The sequence below is a fragment of the Panthera onca genome, chromosome A3 (assembly GCF_046562875.1).
Source record: "Panthera onca isolate mPanOnc1 chromosome A3, mPanOnc1 haplotype 2, whole genome shotgun sequence".
Classification (NCBI taxonomy): domain Eukaryota; kingdom Metazoa; phylum Chordata; class Mammalia; order Carnivora; family Felidae; genus Panthera; species Panthera onca.
The window spans coordinates 46112791-46130597 of record NC_138341.1 but is presented as its reverse complement, the minus strand read 5'-3'; positions in this window follow the sequence as shown (position 1 = coordinate 46130597).

Here is a 17807-nt window from a genome sequence, read left to right as displayed (position 1 = left end):
AATACCTATTCTTTTCAAACTGTTTCAAAAAATAGAAACAGAAGGAAAACTTCCAAGCTCATTCTATGAGGCCAACATTACCTTGATTCCAAAACCAGACAATGACCCCACTAAAAAGGCCAATATCCCTGATGAGCGTGAATGCAAAAATACTCAACAGAATACTAGTAAATTGAATTCAACAGTACATTAAAAGAATTATTCACCATGATCAAATGGGATTCATTTCTGGGCTCCAGGGCTGATTCTATATTTGCAAATCAATCAGTATGATACATCACATTAATAAAGGAAATGATAAGAACAATATGATCCTCTCAATAGATACAGAAAAGAAAATTGACAAAATACAACATCCATTCTTGGTTAAAACAAACAAACAAATCAACAACAACAACAAAATACAATGAAGTAGGGATAGATGGAATGTACCTCAACATCATAAAGACCATCTATGAAAGACTCACAGCTAATATCATCCTCAATGGGGAAAACCTGGGATCCTTTCTCCTATGGTCAGGAACAAGACAAAAATATCTACTCTCACCATTACTATTTAACATAGTACTGGAAGTCTTAGCCTTGTCAGACAAAAAAATAAATAAGAGGTATCCAAATCAGCAACAAGAAGTCAAACTTCATTCTTTGCAGATAACATGATACTCTATGTAGAAACCCAAAAGACTCCACCAAAAAATTTCTAGAATTACTACATGAATACAGCAAAGTCTTAAGATATGAAATCAACATACAGATAACTTGCATTTCTATAGATCAGTAATGAAACAGCAGAAAAAGAAATCAAGGAATGGATCCCATTTGAAATTGCACCAAAAACAATTATATACCTAGGGATAAACTTAACTACAGAGGTAAAGAAATTAAAGAGGACACAAAGAAATGGAAAAGCATCTGTGCTCATGGATTGGAAGAACAAACATTGTTAAAATGTCTATACTACCCAAAGCAATCTACACATTTAATGCAATCCTTATCAAAATAACACCAGTGTTTTTCACAGAGCTAGAAGAAGCAATCCTAAAATGTTATAGAACCACAAAACACCCTGAATAACCAAAGCAACCTGAAAAAGAAAAACAATACTGGAGGCATCACAATTCCAGATTTCAAGCTATGTTATAAAGTTGTAGTCATCAAGACAGTATGGTACTGGCACAAAAACAGAGACATATATCAATGAAACAGAACAGAAAACTCAGAAATGGACCCACAACAATATGGTCAACTCATCTTCAGCAAAGCAGGAAAGAATATCCAACGGAAAAAAGACAGTCTCTTCAACAAATGGTGTTTGGAAAACTGGACAGCAACATGCACAGCAAAGAATGCAACTAGAGCACTTTCCTACACCATATACAAAAATAAATTCAAAGTGGATGAAAAACCTAGATGTGAGACAGGAAACCATCAAAATCCTATAGGAGACCACAGGTAGCAACCTCTTTGAACTTGGCTGAAGCAACTTCTTAATAGATATGTCTCCAGAGGCAAGGGAAACAAAAGCAAAAATGAACTGTTGGGACTTCATCAAAATGAAAAGCTTCTGCACAGTGAAGGAAACAATCAACAAAACTAAAAGGTACCCGACAGAATGGGAGAAGATATTTGCAAATGGCATAGCAGATAAAGGGTTAGTATCCAAAATCAATAAAGAAATTATTAAATTCAACACCCAAAAAACAAATAACCCAGTTAAGAAATTGGCAGAAGACATGAATAGACACTTTTCCAAAGAAGATATCCAGATGACAACAGACACACTCTGTTGTGCTGCTATCTGAAAAGATGTTCAATATCATTCATCATCAGGGAAATACAAATCAAAATCACAAGGAGATACCACCTCACACCTGTCAGAATGGCTAAAATTAGCAACACAAAGAACAAAACATGTTGACGAGGATGCAGAGAAGGGGGAATCATCTTGCATTGTTGGTGGGAATGCAAACTGGTGCAGCTACTCTAGAGGACAGTATGGAAGTTCCTCAAAAAGTTAAAAATAGAATTACCCTACAATCCAGGAATTGCACTACTAGATGTTTACTCAAAGAATGCAAAAATACAGATTCAGGGGCACTTGGGTGGCTCAGTTGGTAAATCATCTGGCTTCAGCTCAGGTCATGATCTCACGGTTTGTGAGTTCAAGCCCAGCGTTGGGCTCTGTGCTGACAGCTCAGAGCCTGGAGCCTGCTTCAGATTCTGTGTCTCCCCCTCTCTCTGCCCCTCCCATGCTCATGCTCTTTCTGTCTGTGTCTCTCAATAATAAATGTTTAAAAATTTTTAAATAAAATAAAAATACAGATTCAAAGGGTACCTGCACCCTGATATTTATAGCAGCATTATCAACAATAGCCAAGCTATGGATAGAGACCAAATCAACTGATGAATGGGTAAAGAAGATGTGGTATATCAATACAATGGAATATTACTCAGGTAACAAAAAGAAAGAAATCATGCTATTTGCAACCACATGGATGGAGCTAGAGTGTGTTATGCTAAGTGAAACAAGTCAGTCAGAAAAAGACAAATACCATATGATTTCACTCATATGTGGAATTTAAGAAACAAAACAGATGAATATGTGGGGTGAGAGGGGAAGAGAGAGGAAAACAAACCATGAGAGTCTCTTTTTTTAATTTTTTTAACGTTTATTTATTTTTGAGACAGAGTCAGAGCATGAACAGGGGAGGGGCAGAGAGAGAGGGAGACACAGAATCTGAAACAGGCTGCAGGTTCTGAGCGGTCAGCACACAGCCCGACGCGGGGCTCGAACTCACGGACCGTGAGATCATGACCTGAGCCGAAGTCGGACGCTTAACCGACCAAGCCACCTAGGCGCCCCAAGAGAGTCTCTTAAAGGTAGAGAACAAGTAGAGGCTTGATAGAAGGAGGTGGGTGGGGATGGTCTAGATGGGTGATGGATATTACGGAGGGCACTTGTTGGGATGAGCACTGATCATTGTATGTAAATGATGAATCACTGAATTCTACTCCTGAAACCAATATTGAACTGTATGTTAACCATTTAAAATTTAAATAAAATTTTCAAAGCAAAGTACAAGAAAACCTGTATCTTCCCCTCCAGATTCTCAGAGATATATTTCAGAGCTTACTGCTCAAACCTTTATTCTGTACTGGCTGATGAGATGTAAGAGTTTTGTTTCTATTAGGAATTCTTCCCTCCACTATCCCTGCCTCTCATAAAAATTCTCCTTGAAGCATCCATTATAACATATCTACCCTGTCTGTGCTGCTCTAATAAGTTGAACTATAATCTGAGAAAATGCCCTCTTTCTAAAGATTCTAGAAATTATTGAATAATATGTTTCCCAAAAAGTTCTTCCTTAGAAGATACATGCAAATTTCCTATTTTCCATGTGTTCTTGAAGGCTGTCAGGGAAGCTCTGCAATGCTGAGGCATGGCTTTTACCTGTTTAAATTCTCTCACACCTACCAAATGATTTTTCTTTGTTTTGTCTACCTATGGAATTGCAGCTATAAAAGAGATTATCTATCAATCCACCATTTCAACACTTATCTGTGTTCCTCAGCCTTTTCTGTTTAGACACTTTAGAATTGCCACTGTTAAAGGGGTAACAAATTCTACACTTCCCAGGATGGCCGATGTGAGCCAGGGCTCAATTTTGTTTCTGACAGTTGGAGAAATGACCATAGCACTCACGCAGCAAATGGAGGGAGAGGACTAATTTCTGCAAAACGTATAAAAGTGAGACATAAAATTAAACATCTGACTCACTAGGGTCAGGTCAAAGATTCATAAACCACCAACTTGCCAGGTTACTGCCAGCTTCTTTCCTCTTTCTTGGCAACACTTCCGGAAGGTTGGCTGCTATACCAGTAGCTGGAAAGAGAGCAAGAGGCTTGGCCAGCCCAACTCATGCAGTTGGGAGAGCATGAATTGGATGGAGTTAATAATATATCACATCCATGTTATGTCTGCATGGAGTAAACCCATATTCAAAAGACAATACAGTTGACCCTTGAACAAGGAGGTTTTGAACTGCATAGATCTGCTTACGTGCATTTTTTCTTCAATAAATACAGTACAGTACTGTAAATTTATTTTCTCTTCCTTATGATTTTCTTAATAACATTTTTCTTTTAAGGCTTATTTTATTGCAAGAATACAGCATATAGTACATATAATATACAAAATGTATGTCAATCAACTGTTTATTTTATCATTAAGGCTTCTATAAACTGTAGGCTAATGGCAGTTAAGTTGCGGGGAGGGAGGGAGTACGAAAGTTAGTTATACATGGATTTCTGACTGAAGGAGGGATTGGTGCCCCCAGCCCTGGTGTTGTTCAAGGGTCAACTGCATTTTATTTGAATTTTAGCAAAAGAAATATACAAAATGTGTACTTTAGTACATCTTTTAACATACATCAGGCACTTCAAGAAATATCTAGAAACATTAAATATACATTTTTAAATACTTAGAATTATCAACTATATATACAGTAGTGAGGGAAAAAACATACACGCAAAACAATAATTGTAATATGAAGATGTCTTCTAAATATGAGCAGTCTGGCAGAGAACCCTTTTTCTCTTCATCCTTACCACCTTCTGCTTCATCTCCCATCATCACTTCCAGAAATGGTCTAACAATTCCTTTTCCAAGAGTAATCTCCAGGGGCATCTCTTTTCTATGATTTTTCTAAACAAAAGGGCCCTTACAAGACATGAGATTTTCTAATTCTATTTATCATACATCTCTCATCATTTTACATACAGAATGTCTAGATGTTTTTTGTTTTTTGTTTTTTGTTTTTTTGTATTATATATACCTTCTGCAAATAGCCAGCAAATCTTCCCAAAGGTGATAGAGGTCATTTTTCTATCTAAAGTCAAGGTATAGTGGAATGGGCTTGGGGCTGCTGCTCTCAGGTTACAGAGAGGGGCCACACAGCCTCAGAATCTGCAAGCCTCTAGTCCTCCAGGAAGGGGTACAGTTGACCTAGCAGGCCCACACTCAGTTGCCAGTCCTTGCCATGAGAGGGCCCCATGGATGTGGACTTTGCTCTGCTTCCTATCCACTTCCTGTGGGAAGTCCAATTTTTTTTTGTTTGTTTGTTTCCCCAATAGCTTCTAGCTAAATGCAGAAATAAATATTACAGTAACTGATTATTTAGAATTTAAATTTGATGGGGTGCCTGGGTAGCCCAGTTGGTTAAGCATCTGACTCTTGGTTTCAGCTCAGGTTATGATCTCACAGTTTGTGAATTCGAGTCCCACATCAGGCTCTGCACTGACAGCACGGAGCCTGCGTGGGATCCTCTCTCTCCTCTCTCTCTGTCCCTCCCCTGCTCATATTCTCTCTCTCTCTTTCTCTCTCAAAATAAATAAATAAACTTTAAAAATGTATTAAAAATGAGTTTAAATTTGATGAAAATATCAAATGTCAAAAAATATGGAACAGCAAGGTGAAATGAATATCAAGATTAGATCTCACAGCTCTCAGACTGGGAGTAATTGAAAGTCTGATAACACCAATTATTGACAAGGATGAGAGAGAGGTAGAGAGAACTTTAATACTCTATTGTAGAAAGTGCAAACTACTGAAATCACTTTGGAAAGCTAACATGTAAGTTAAAAACATGTATACTTTATGACCAGAAAGTTCACTTTGATATTTGTTCCTTATATGAATCTTTTACACATTTGAATGAAAAGCCATGTACAAAAAGATGTTCATTGCAGAAATCTCTACTAAACCAGTAAATTAGATGTAATCTCAATACTTACCAACATTTTAATGCATAAATTATGGCATATTCATACAACAAAATGCTATGCAGAAATGCAGTTATTGAATTAAACCTATCTATCTATGTATACTGGATAACTGTCAAAAACCTAATGTTAAATGATCACAATAAATTGCAAAATGATGTCTTTAATGTAAATTTTAATAACACATGAATTATTAATTTGTATCTTTGCTTACTCTGTCTAAAGTATAGTATTATTATGGACAATACAGGTACCATAAGTATATTGAAACATAAAGGTCACAATGACTTCACTGGACATAAAGGAAATTCAGAAAGAATCCAGAGAAACATGTTTCTTTGTCATGTTTATTTCTTTAAAAATATCTATAGTGAATATGGAAAAAATAGCTTACATTTTTTTAATCTAAATGATACTTTGGTGTATATTATGCTACATGTAATTCTTCTGCATCCTTGAAATATTCCATTAATGAGAGTGGACTTACTTGTATAATATGGGCAACCTCTGGTAGTGTGTATCTTGTGGGCTTCCTTCAAACATGTTCCAGTGTCTCTTCTTCTATCCTGTGTGTTGAATTGAGGATGATTTTCTTTCTGGATTTGTTAGCCCTATTAGGAGTCCTAGACATCTTGCAACAGATTCTTCAGTTTCTTTAGTAATCAGTAGACCCATAGGATGGGCCACTAGACACTTAGGATGAGTGTCTGCCTAAAATCAGAAATCCTAAATCCCAATATGAAATTGACTTAGAAACCAATGAAAAATATCCAATATGAAATGCAGGTTCCATCTCAGGTTCAATACTTATTTTTATCCATACCTCATTCCTGGTTGCTTTGGGTTTAGAGTTTCTGGGAAGGCTATTTATGGGGGAGTTTTATATGTTCTTAGAAATTTCCTTATTCCCTCAAGGCCTCAATTTTTAATTAATGAAGATATAGAGTAATTTAATAGCAAAATCCATATCCCAACTACAAATCTAAGAACAAATCTACAAAAATTCAATGTCCTTCAAACAAAAACTTAAAAGGTAAGATTGAAATTTCAGATATTGTGAAAGATTAATGACTCTGTTCCTCAGAATTTCAACTATACCATGTTCATTATCATCTCTTCCACCAAATACAGTTCTCTTAAGATTTTTTTTTTTTAGTAATTTAAAATCCAATAATTGAACTCCTAGGTTACAGATGAAGACATTGTATTTCAGAGAAGTCAGGTCATTTCCTCAGGATGGCTCAGATGGATAGTTGTGGAACGGAGATTAGTACCTAGGTCTCCTGGATACCAGAGTGCAAAAAAGAAACTGACCCAGCAGTTTGTTTGCTGTTTGAACATGTAGATTGACATTTACCTTCAGTTGCATGTAATCTCTACTCCACTCATAACTGCAAGTGTAATTATCAAGGACATGAAATTCAGAAAAGGAAAGTTAGATGCTGATTTCATTCCATACTTACCACAGACAGAAATCTGTCAGCACTAATAGCAAGTGAAAGAGATTCCTGAAAGGAAGGCTTTTATGTTTAGAACACACATTACTCAAGAATTGGCTATATCCCATCCCAAAGTGGATTGACATTATAGCTCCTCATTAATTGATTTCCCAGAATGTTTTGTAGGAGATATGTTACTATCTATCCCCTATAAATGCCCCCTAATGTTTTCCATGCATGCGAGTTAGGAACTAAAAGCAAGTGCTTAAGCTCATTTAGAATACTCTGGGGGCTCATAACTACTCTGACTGAAAAATTAAAGTCAGCATAAGTATATGAATAGTTTTTGAAACCAACATAACAAAAAATAACTGTTATAAAATCAACAAGTGCAACTTTTATACCACCAACTGTATTATCTTCAAAGCTCCAGACTATAATATGAATTATGGGGAAGTCAAATGATACAATTTGTGTAGTAAAAAACAAAACAAAAACAAACAAACAAATAAGCAAGCAAAAAACCCAAATATGACTGCCACTGGCATTGGGACTTTTTGAATATTTTGTTGTTTGTTTTATTTTTCATATGTATAAATGCTTCTGGCATTGGGACTTTTTGAATATTTTGTTGTTTGTTTTATTTTTCATATGTATAAAACCTAGGGAAATACATTCAACTCACAATATCTGTAAATGGATACATGAAAGATTACTGTGTAATATGGTATGGTTTTCTAAATGATGTTTTCTATTGGATTTCAGCCCACCTCCCATCCAAGTTCAGCTCCAGGGGTATCTCCTCCAATCTCTCTCAGCCACTACCCAACTAATTTCTCCTTTCTTAGAATAAGTGTGACATAATTAGGGAAGATCACAAATTGGTATTTGATCAAAGCCTTCTTTTGTTAATTTCTTTTTTCAGTTGTATAATCCCTTGCTTATATTGGAGAAAGAATGAGAAATAGTATAGTACAGTGCTTAAGAACATGAGTAATGGCATTCAAGTGCTTAGATTTTAATTCTAGGTATCTAATTACTGGCTGCATAATCTTGGGAAAGGTACTGAAACTCTATCTGAATTTTGCTAAAGGTCATATGGAAAGAACAAAAATAAGTGTTTAATAAAATTGTTTTAGGGCTTAAATCAGTGAATATTAAGTAGGAAGAAATTTTGTTCCCGGGGAGACTTCAACAAATGTCTAGAGATATTTTCAGTTGTTACATCTGGGGATAAAGGTGTTGCTACTGGCATCTAATGGGTGGAGTGAAAGGATACTGCCAAACATTCTGCATGCACAGGACAGCCCCCCACAACAAAGAATTATTTGGCCCAAAATGTCAATAATGCAGAGATTGAGAAATCCCGGCTTATTCATAAGAATCCCTGCTGATTCATATAAAACACTTAGAGTAGTAATTGACACATAGTAAGGGTTCAATAAAGAATTAACAGGTATTATTAGGATTATTCTATTGCTCAGACCACTAAAAGGTACACTAAACCAACAATTCTTACCTAGATTCCTCTCTTCTTTGGCTCAACTTACACATCTCATTCCATTTTCTATCATTGGAAATCCCCCTTATCTGTAAACACTTGGTTTTCATTTTGTCCTTCCTTACAATTTAAATGCCTTCTTATTAAAACAAAAACAAAAACAAAACTGTGAAACATTCTCAATTTTGAAGAGGCTCAAACTTAAAGCATTAGAAGCCAATGAAAGATAGCACAAAGCCTCTTTTGAAGAAAAAACTGTCATATCCATTATTAAACTAGGTGATTGAGGCCTCATATGCCACAGCTTTAAAAACTGGGGACTCCATGTTTTCATGAGGCATAGGAGAGGAATATTGAGAAGAGATTCAAAAAATCATATTTAAGTGTCTCTCCATGTGTTGAATCAACAATTTTGCATGTAGGCTATGAGACTTTATAAATCTGAGACTTTATAAATTATTTTTGTAATTTGGATACCTATAAAAAATAGAGTATTAAACCCTTTGTATATATTTCACTTCATCGATTTCCATATAAATATTCAAAATATTAACTGTCATAGGAATAACATATCACCAAATAACAGAATATAGTAATTATTATAGTCAGTTGGCTACAAGGCTGCACAAATGGAGATATAATTTTCTCAGGAAACATATCAGAATATTCCAGGAATTATTCTAACCCTGATGTGACTTCGATCAATTCAACAAACATCATCCATATAAAAACTGGGTCCCTGCTTACATCACTCACCAGCTAAATAAATAAATAAATATATATATATATATATATATATATATATATATATATATATATATATATAAATAAATAAATAAAGCATCCTCAGCCACTTCCAAGTGGACACTGAACTATTTTTCATCACTAGATAGGACAGAATAAAAGGAATTAAGAATCTGATTTGCGTTTTGAGAGTATTAGGAATTGGCTTTCTGAATATGATTGATGAAACCCACTTAAATCATTAATAACATCATCACCCATTGGAAAACAATCACCTTAATGACTTAACGGGTGATTAAAACTTTGAAATAATCAACATGGGACCAGAGCCTAGAATCATTCCATTTAATAATGGACCTTAATTTATTTCAAAACTAAAACACAAACAACTACTTATTCATATTTGTGATCGAATCAGAAACAAGAAATCAAAGTTCATAGGCCTGTGGTAATATACAGACATTGATTTCTACCATATTGGAGGTTAAAAGTAGCAATACATATAAAGCAAACCTCTTAAAGTTGATTGTCCACATACTGAATGAACATCAGTGATTCAACATTAAAAACTTTCCACATCGTAATTGCAAGTGATCTCTTCCCTTCTCTCTTCCCTGCCTCTCCTCCACCCTCTCCTCCTTTCTCCTTTCCTTATTTTTCATCACATTCCTTCCTCTTCCTCCTCTCTCAGTTCTTTTTCTGAAACTGAACCAAAGTATTCTCCTGGGTTTTTTTCTGTCTCATTTACTTTTCTTTCTAGATTTCTCTTGATTCCCTTCTACTCAATAGATGCACAAACTTTATTCTCAGACTTCTAGGTCTACATTTTCTCCTTTGATGACCTCATCAAGCCCTAAGGCTTTAAATTCCATCGGCACCCTAAGGATTCTCAAACTTATCACCAGTTCTGACCTCTCTTTTGACCTTTCTCTTGACCTTCAAAGTCATCTATCCATCTGCCTACTTGGCTTCTCCACTTGGCCTACGTACTATACATCTCAAATGTAACATACAGAAATAAAAAGCAACAACAACAGCAACCAAACCAGAAATCTTATTTCTGCTCAAATACATGTTTTTCTTCTGTTGTTCCCCATTTCAAAAAAATGGCATCACCTTTGCCTCAGTTGCTCAGACTAAAATCTGTAATTCCACTATTGCTCTTATAATATATGCAGTCAATCTGCAAGAGCTGTCAGCTTTATCTTGAAAATATATCTAAGATCTAACTACGCTTTTTCACCCCCACTGTTACCACTATTCCAAACAAAAATTGCTCACTCAGGCAAATACAATAGCTTTCAAACTGTTTTTCCAGCTTTGGCTATTGCCCACAGAGATTTACTTAAAACATTAATCTGATAATATTACTCTACGATTTTGTCTCCTGCTACTGTAACAATAACTATAGTTACCCTGATGCTGACCTTGCTGTTCTTACACATTGCAAGCTTATTTTCACCTAGGGGCTTTTGCATTTTCTGCTCCCTTTGTCTGGAATGCTTGTGCTCCAGGTTTTCCCATAATTGACTTGTCTTCATGTAGGACTCCGTTTAAATATCACCTCTAGAGAGAAGTCTTCCTTTCATCTTAAAGCATTCAAGTCTGTTACACTCTTATTTCTTTACCTTACGTTTTGTTTTTCCAAGTAATTATGTATGTAAATGTACTACCCAACATTTCATAACTAAATAATTATACTTATATGCATAAATTATAGGTATATATGTACAAGCCTATGTGTATTTAAACAAATACTTGCAGACACACATACAAATATACCATACATATACAAACATAAGCAGATATATCTGTATATACACATATTTATGCATGTGCAACACACACACACATAATGTATCTGTGTTTGTTTCTTTTTCCTGACTAGATGGTATATTTTGTGAGAACAAAAACATTACCTGTCCTGGCCAAGTTTTTATCTTCTGGGTTTACTAGAGACCTGCTTCACTATTAATTATTATTAATATAATAACTATGAGACATATGTCAGATAACACAAAAAGTTAAAACGGTATTTAATGAAGAATTAACAGCAAAAAATCATATGTAGTTATAGCACACACACAAGTGTATGCACACAATTTTAAATGTAATGTGTTTTTTTCATATAATGGAGTGTACATGAGACATCATCTGTATATTTTTATGATAAAATACACATAATGTACAATGTACTGTTAATAACATTTTTAATCTTTAAAATTGATTGCAGTAGCTAAAAGCATAATAATTAAAATGACATCTCAGTACAGTGCTGGGAAATATCTGAGTATTTATTATGTGCTAATAAATTCAATTATACTCTCCCCAAAATGTATATATTTTTAATGTGTTTGAAATTTTATACTTTTTAAAAACTAAGAACAAATTAAACCTCATTACATTTTTAAAATTTGATGTATGTTATATTCCGTGACCACAATAGAACTAATTAGTAATGAATAATAAAATTCCAAATGCAGTCCACAAAAGTCATAGTAAAAACATTTGGAATAAAAACAACCTTTTAAATACATCATTGATATTAGCAGAGCTACTTCCAGTTACAGATTAGTTAGAAAATAACAAAACTGAAAAGAAAATCAAAATATATTTAATACAAAATTCAAGTATTTTAGTTATGAAATGAATAGAAATACACAAAATCAAGTTTTTAAGCAATTAAGAACAGAATAACAAAATGAACATAATAAGTGTAAGGAAAGGGAAATAAGGCAAAGAGAAAATAATTACAAAGAAAGAAAAAAAGTAAAATTGACAATTTCAAGAGCTGTTTTTTGTTTTTTTCCCCAGAGAAAATCTGATTTGGAGATGCCACGCCTCTCCAAGGGCAAAGTTCACTTCTAGACCTGATGTTTTTGGGGTGTCTGGGTGGCTCAGTCAGGTAAGCATCCAACTTTGGCTCAGGTCATGAGCTCATGGTTCTGAGTTTGAGCCCCGTTTGGACTCTTGTGCTGACAGCTTAGAGCCTGGAGCCTGCTTCAGATTCTCTGTCTCCCTCTCTCTCCTCTCTGTCTCCCTCTCTCTCCGCCCCTCCCCTGCTTAGTTGCTCTTGCGCTGTCTCTCCTTCTCTCTCTCTCTCAAAAATATATAAACATTACAAAATTTTTTTTTAAATTAGACCTGATGTTTTCAGTTACTCCAGGCTCCTCAATATATTGGAGCAAGGCTTTATTAAGTTGATTTATAAAAAAGTCACAGGTAAGAGCAATGTGTCTTGTCTTCCAGCCCACCACTACCACTTTGGAATGCTTTACCGTGATGGGGAAAAAAAGTCCCTGCGTGCCTATAACTACCTGCAAATAACCCTGACCTTGAGAAGAGTAATCCCAGAAAAGCAAGGGAGATTTCTAAGTCCTTTGTTGCCACATAACAAAATTTGAAGGTTACTTTGGAGTTATAGTGCAAAATGGACTCATGGGATTTAAGCACTTTTTCATTCACATTAGCATATTTTATCCTTTTCCATTATTTTATTTTATTTTATTTTATTTTATTTTATTTTATTTGTATCTTTATATTTAAATTAGCACATTTCTTGTAATCAGAAAAAGTCACTTCTTGCTATTTATCCAATCAGACATTATCTGCTCTTTAAGTGAGATGTTTAGACTGGGAATCAGAAACCTATTGCCAGGGGAGCAAATCTGACCTGTGGGCCAAATCTAACCAGCATACATGCAGTTACACATCACTTATGGCTACTTCTGTGCTGAAGTAGCAGAGTTCAGCTTTTAATACATGGCTTAAAAAGGCTAAAACACTTTCTATCTGGTCCTTTACGGAAAAAATTTGCTGAACCCTGGTTTACTTTTAATATGATTCTGAAGATGATTATATTTAAGTCTATAATCTATTTGTTTTCTATATGGGCCACTGTCCTTTGCTCTTTTTTTGGACTGAGTATTTTTTATGTTTATTTCTTTATTTGTTTAGAGAAAGAGCATGCACACATGTGTGAGTGGAGGAGGGGCAGAGAGAGAGAGAGAGAGAGAGAGAGAGGGAGAGAGAGAATCCCAAGCAGTCTCCATGCTGTCAGCTCAGATCCTGACTGACATGGGGCTCCATCTCATGAACCGTGAGTTCATGACCTGAACCAAAATCAAGAGTCAGAGGCTTAACTGACTGAGCTACCCAGGTGCCCCAAATTAATTGAGTATTTTTATTATTACAAATTATCCTGGTGTATTAGCTAAAGCTCTGCTTATTATTTTAAGAATGTTATGGTTTATTGAATATATTTAACTTATTACAGTCTACATTTAAGTGATATTACACAACTTCATTTATGGTGAATGACTCTTGCAATAGCGTACTTTCATTTGTCGTCTGCAAACCTACAGCTAACATCATATTCAATGGTGAATGGTTAAAAGCTTTTCCTCTAAGATCGGAAGACAAGGATGCCTATTTTCACCACTCTCTTCAACATCATACCTGGAAGTCTAATCATAGTAATTAGGCAAGAAAAATAAATGCAAGGCATACAAAATGGAAAGGAAGAAGTAAAATTACCTCTCTTTGCACATGACATGATCTTATATATATAGAAAATCCTAAAGATTCAATCAAAAACTGTTAGAAGTAAAAAATGAATTCAACAAGTGTGCAGGATACAATTCAACATACAAAAGCAGCAGTGTTTTCATACACTAAAAATACATCATCTGAAAAAGAAATAAAGAAAATAATTTACAATAAAATTTTATTGTAAAATATTTATTTATTGTAAAAATTTATTGAAAAACAATAAAATACTTGAAAATAGATTTAACCAAGGAGGCGAAAGATCTGTACACTGAAAACTGTAAGGCATTGATGAAAGAACTAAAGAAGACATAAATAAATGGAAAGCTATCTCATGTTCATGGATTCAAAGAATTGATATTGTTAGAATATTCATCCTACCTTAAGCTATGTATAGATACAGTGCAATCTCTAATATAATTCTAATGGCATTTTTTTACAAAAATAGGAAAAAACAATCCTAAAATTCTTATGGAATCACAAAAATCCCTGAATAGCCAAAGCATACTGAGAACGAAGGAGAAAGAACATCATACTTTCTGATTTCAAACTATATTACAAAGCCATAGTAATCAAAGCAGTATAGTATTGTCATAAACATAGACCAAAGAAACAGGATAGAGAGCCCAGAAGCAAATTCACACTAATCATGTTTCTGTTGGCTTTGCGTTTATGGCTGCATATTTGAGGGACCATTGACTGTTCCAGTCTCTTCATAGTGGCTTTGGTGGGGAAGGACTGTCACCTGAAGGTGGTGGGCTATGAAGGTGCTGGCTGAGTGGGGTACACTGCAGCATCTCTGATTCCTGGGAGGTACAAAGCAGCATAGTCTCCATGAGGTTTCATCGGTTGAGATCAACGTCAGCAAAGATGTTGCCCAGGACTATGGAGGTCCCACGTATGGCAGTGGCAGCTATGGCTATTGGGGTCCTAAGAAGTGAAAGCTGTTGGGGTTCTCTTCCCTTTTTTTATTTGGCCAATGGGAATCAGTACTGGCTGAGGGGATCTCTTTTCACACACTGTCTGGCACACATATAGTCACAGAGGCAGTGGAGGTAGGGTCCTGGGAATAGGCGCATATGGAACTATCAAGGCCCAGGGGCACTTCTTTCAGCCTGAGTTGTGGCTGTATGCAGAGCTGCTGTGTAATCAGGGTCTGGGTCCCTCCACCGTGACATGGGTGGGGTTGGGGAATGGAATACAGCAGGAGCATGGGCCCTGGGAGGACAGATAGCAGTGGTGTCTTAGGCCCAGAGAGGAAGGTACAATAGCAGCATCTCCTGGAGATGTTGAGTCAAAGTCACAAGTCTAGTGCTAGGGTACAGTCCCAGAACAGCAGCAGAACATTTCTGTGATGGCCACATGTAGCTACCTGGAAGATGGATGCAGAGCAGGGGCAGCTCAGCCCAGGTCATGTTGGGTCACGTGACCTGAGTCCCAGAGGTGGAACTCAAAGCAGCAGTAGCTCCAGCCCTATAGATGCCAAGGCTCTGTGGCACCCAGATCTCAGGGAACGGGTCGTAACTGGGGCATGGATGGAGGCATGCCTTACTGCAGTTGGTAGCTCTAGCTGCTAGGAGAAGACACAGAGGCAGGGATGCCTAGCAGCTCTGTCAGCTGGGGCAAGTGTTAGTGAAGACTGTGGGAGTCCTCAGTAGCAAAGGCCGCAAATGTCCATGACAGTGAGGCTTATTGTCCAGCTCTCCTTTTCATGGTGGGCGAAATCCCTCTGAGGGCATTTCTCCTGATAGATGAACACCTCTGTACTAGGGGATGGTTTGACACAGGTAAAATGCTTCCTAGGCTTTCCCATGAAGCTACCCTCTGGTTTTTAGTTCTTCAGCATTCCTCCTGTGTCTTTATTGTAGCCGACACGTTTCCCAGCACTATATGTTAGTTTTTAGTTGTTTGTTTATTTTGTTGTTTCTTTTAGGGGGGGGGAATCAAGTGTTGGGACCTACTAATCCTTCATGTTACTGATGTTACTCCTTTCTTTAGGATTTCTTAGTGTAAGTCTTTGGCAATCCATTCTCTTGGTATTCTTACATGTGAAAATTTATTTTGCCTTCATTCTTGAAACATATTTCATTGGATATAGGATTTGTATTGACAGGTTCTTTCTTTTTCTTTCAGCAGTTTAAGATACTGTTGCACTCTCCTCTGTCATCTGTAGTATCTGATGAGAAAGTAGTTCAATGAATCTCATTGTTTCCCCTATTTGAAGTGTGCTTTTTCTCTTGATGCTTTTACCTTTAGCTCTTTTTCTTTGGCTTTCAACTGTTTTCTTATAAAGTGTCTTGGCATGTTTGTCTGGTTTTCATTAATCATATTGTATCTCTAAGTGTCTTTATTTCTTAATATTTGGAAACTTGGGGCTATTATTTTTTTAAATAATGTGGGGGTTTTTGTTTGTTTGTTTCTGCCCCAAGTTCTCTCTTGTCTCCTGCAACCCCAGTCAAATGTTAGACTGTGGTAGTAACAGTGACCTTGTTGTAGACAGAATGTTTGTGTTGCTTCAAACTGTATTTGAAAACAGGACCCGCCAGGAGGTGGTAAAGGTTATATTAAGTCAAAGGTTGATGAACTAATCCAGTAGGACTTGTGCCATTATAAGAAGAGAACAACTCTCTCTCTGCTATGTAAGGACACATGAGAAGGCAGGTGTCTGCAAGCCAGTAAGAGAGCTCTCACCAGAAACTCACCATGACAGAACTTGGTCTGGGACTTCTAGCCTCTAGAACTATGAAAAGTAAATGTCTGCTATTTAAGCCACCCAGTCTATTGTATATTTCTATGGCAGTTCAAGCTAATATAGACCTAAAACTTTGTTTTTATTCAACATTTTTTCCTCTCTGTTCTTCATATGAGATGATTCCTGCTGATCTATTCTCAAGTCATTTAACTAAATGTATCCAGTGAATTTATTTCTGATATTATATTTTCATATCTAGAACATCTATTTGGCTCTTTTTAAAAATTTTTATTTTCCTGCAAGAATTGTTATCTTTACATTGTTGGGTCATCTCAGAGGTAGTCTCAGTTGGTTGGTTACTTCTTCTCCTGAGAGTATATTCCACTGTCTTTCCTTATATGTCAGATAATGTTGGATTTTATCCTGAGGTTGTACTATTTTTCTCTGAAGAGATTGCCTCTTTTACTAGTCAATTATTTTGGTTGGGTGTGATTTACAAATTCAACTTTTCTTGGGTAGTACCAACAGTGTCAAGCTCAGATCTTCTGTCCTTAGCTGAGGTATTCTTTGAGTCTTGTGTGTGTGTGTGTGTGTGTGTGTGTGTGTGTGTGTGTGTGTGTGACTTTGAGGACAATCAGAAATGTGGATTGATAGAAATTGTGTATCCTCCTCTCCTATTTATTTTCTGAAATGCCCCCATTACCTCCCGTGGTCACAGTTTTCTAGATTTACTTTTCTAGTTCCCCAAGACAGAAATATGGTGAGTTTTTTCCCATCAGCACCCACACTGACTGCACTCTGTACCAAAAGCATCAGATCTCAGACTAAAATCACAAGAACTTGAACTCATTTTGCTCAGCACCTCTTCCCCAGTTGTGTACTCTCCTTTCAGGTCTGTCTGCTTCTGTTCATTCCCTGGTGCCTGTAGGTAGTTACTTTTGTAATTACTTTTGGTCTAGCTGAGACTTATTTTTTTCCTTAGGGTAGTACATCCATAGGTACTTCTTCTGTCATTACTAGCAGCAGAAATTTTCTTTTATAGGGCATTTTATTTCCTAATTTTAATTTTCCAAAATTTTATGTTATATGAAATAGAAATTTA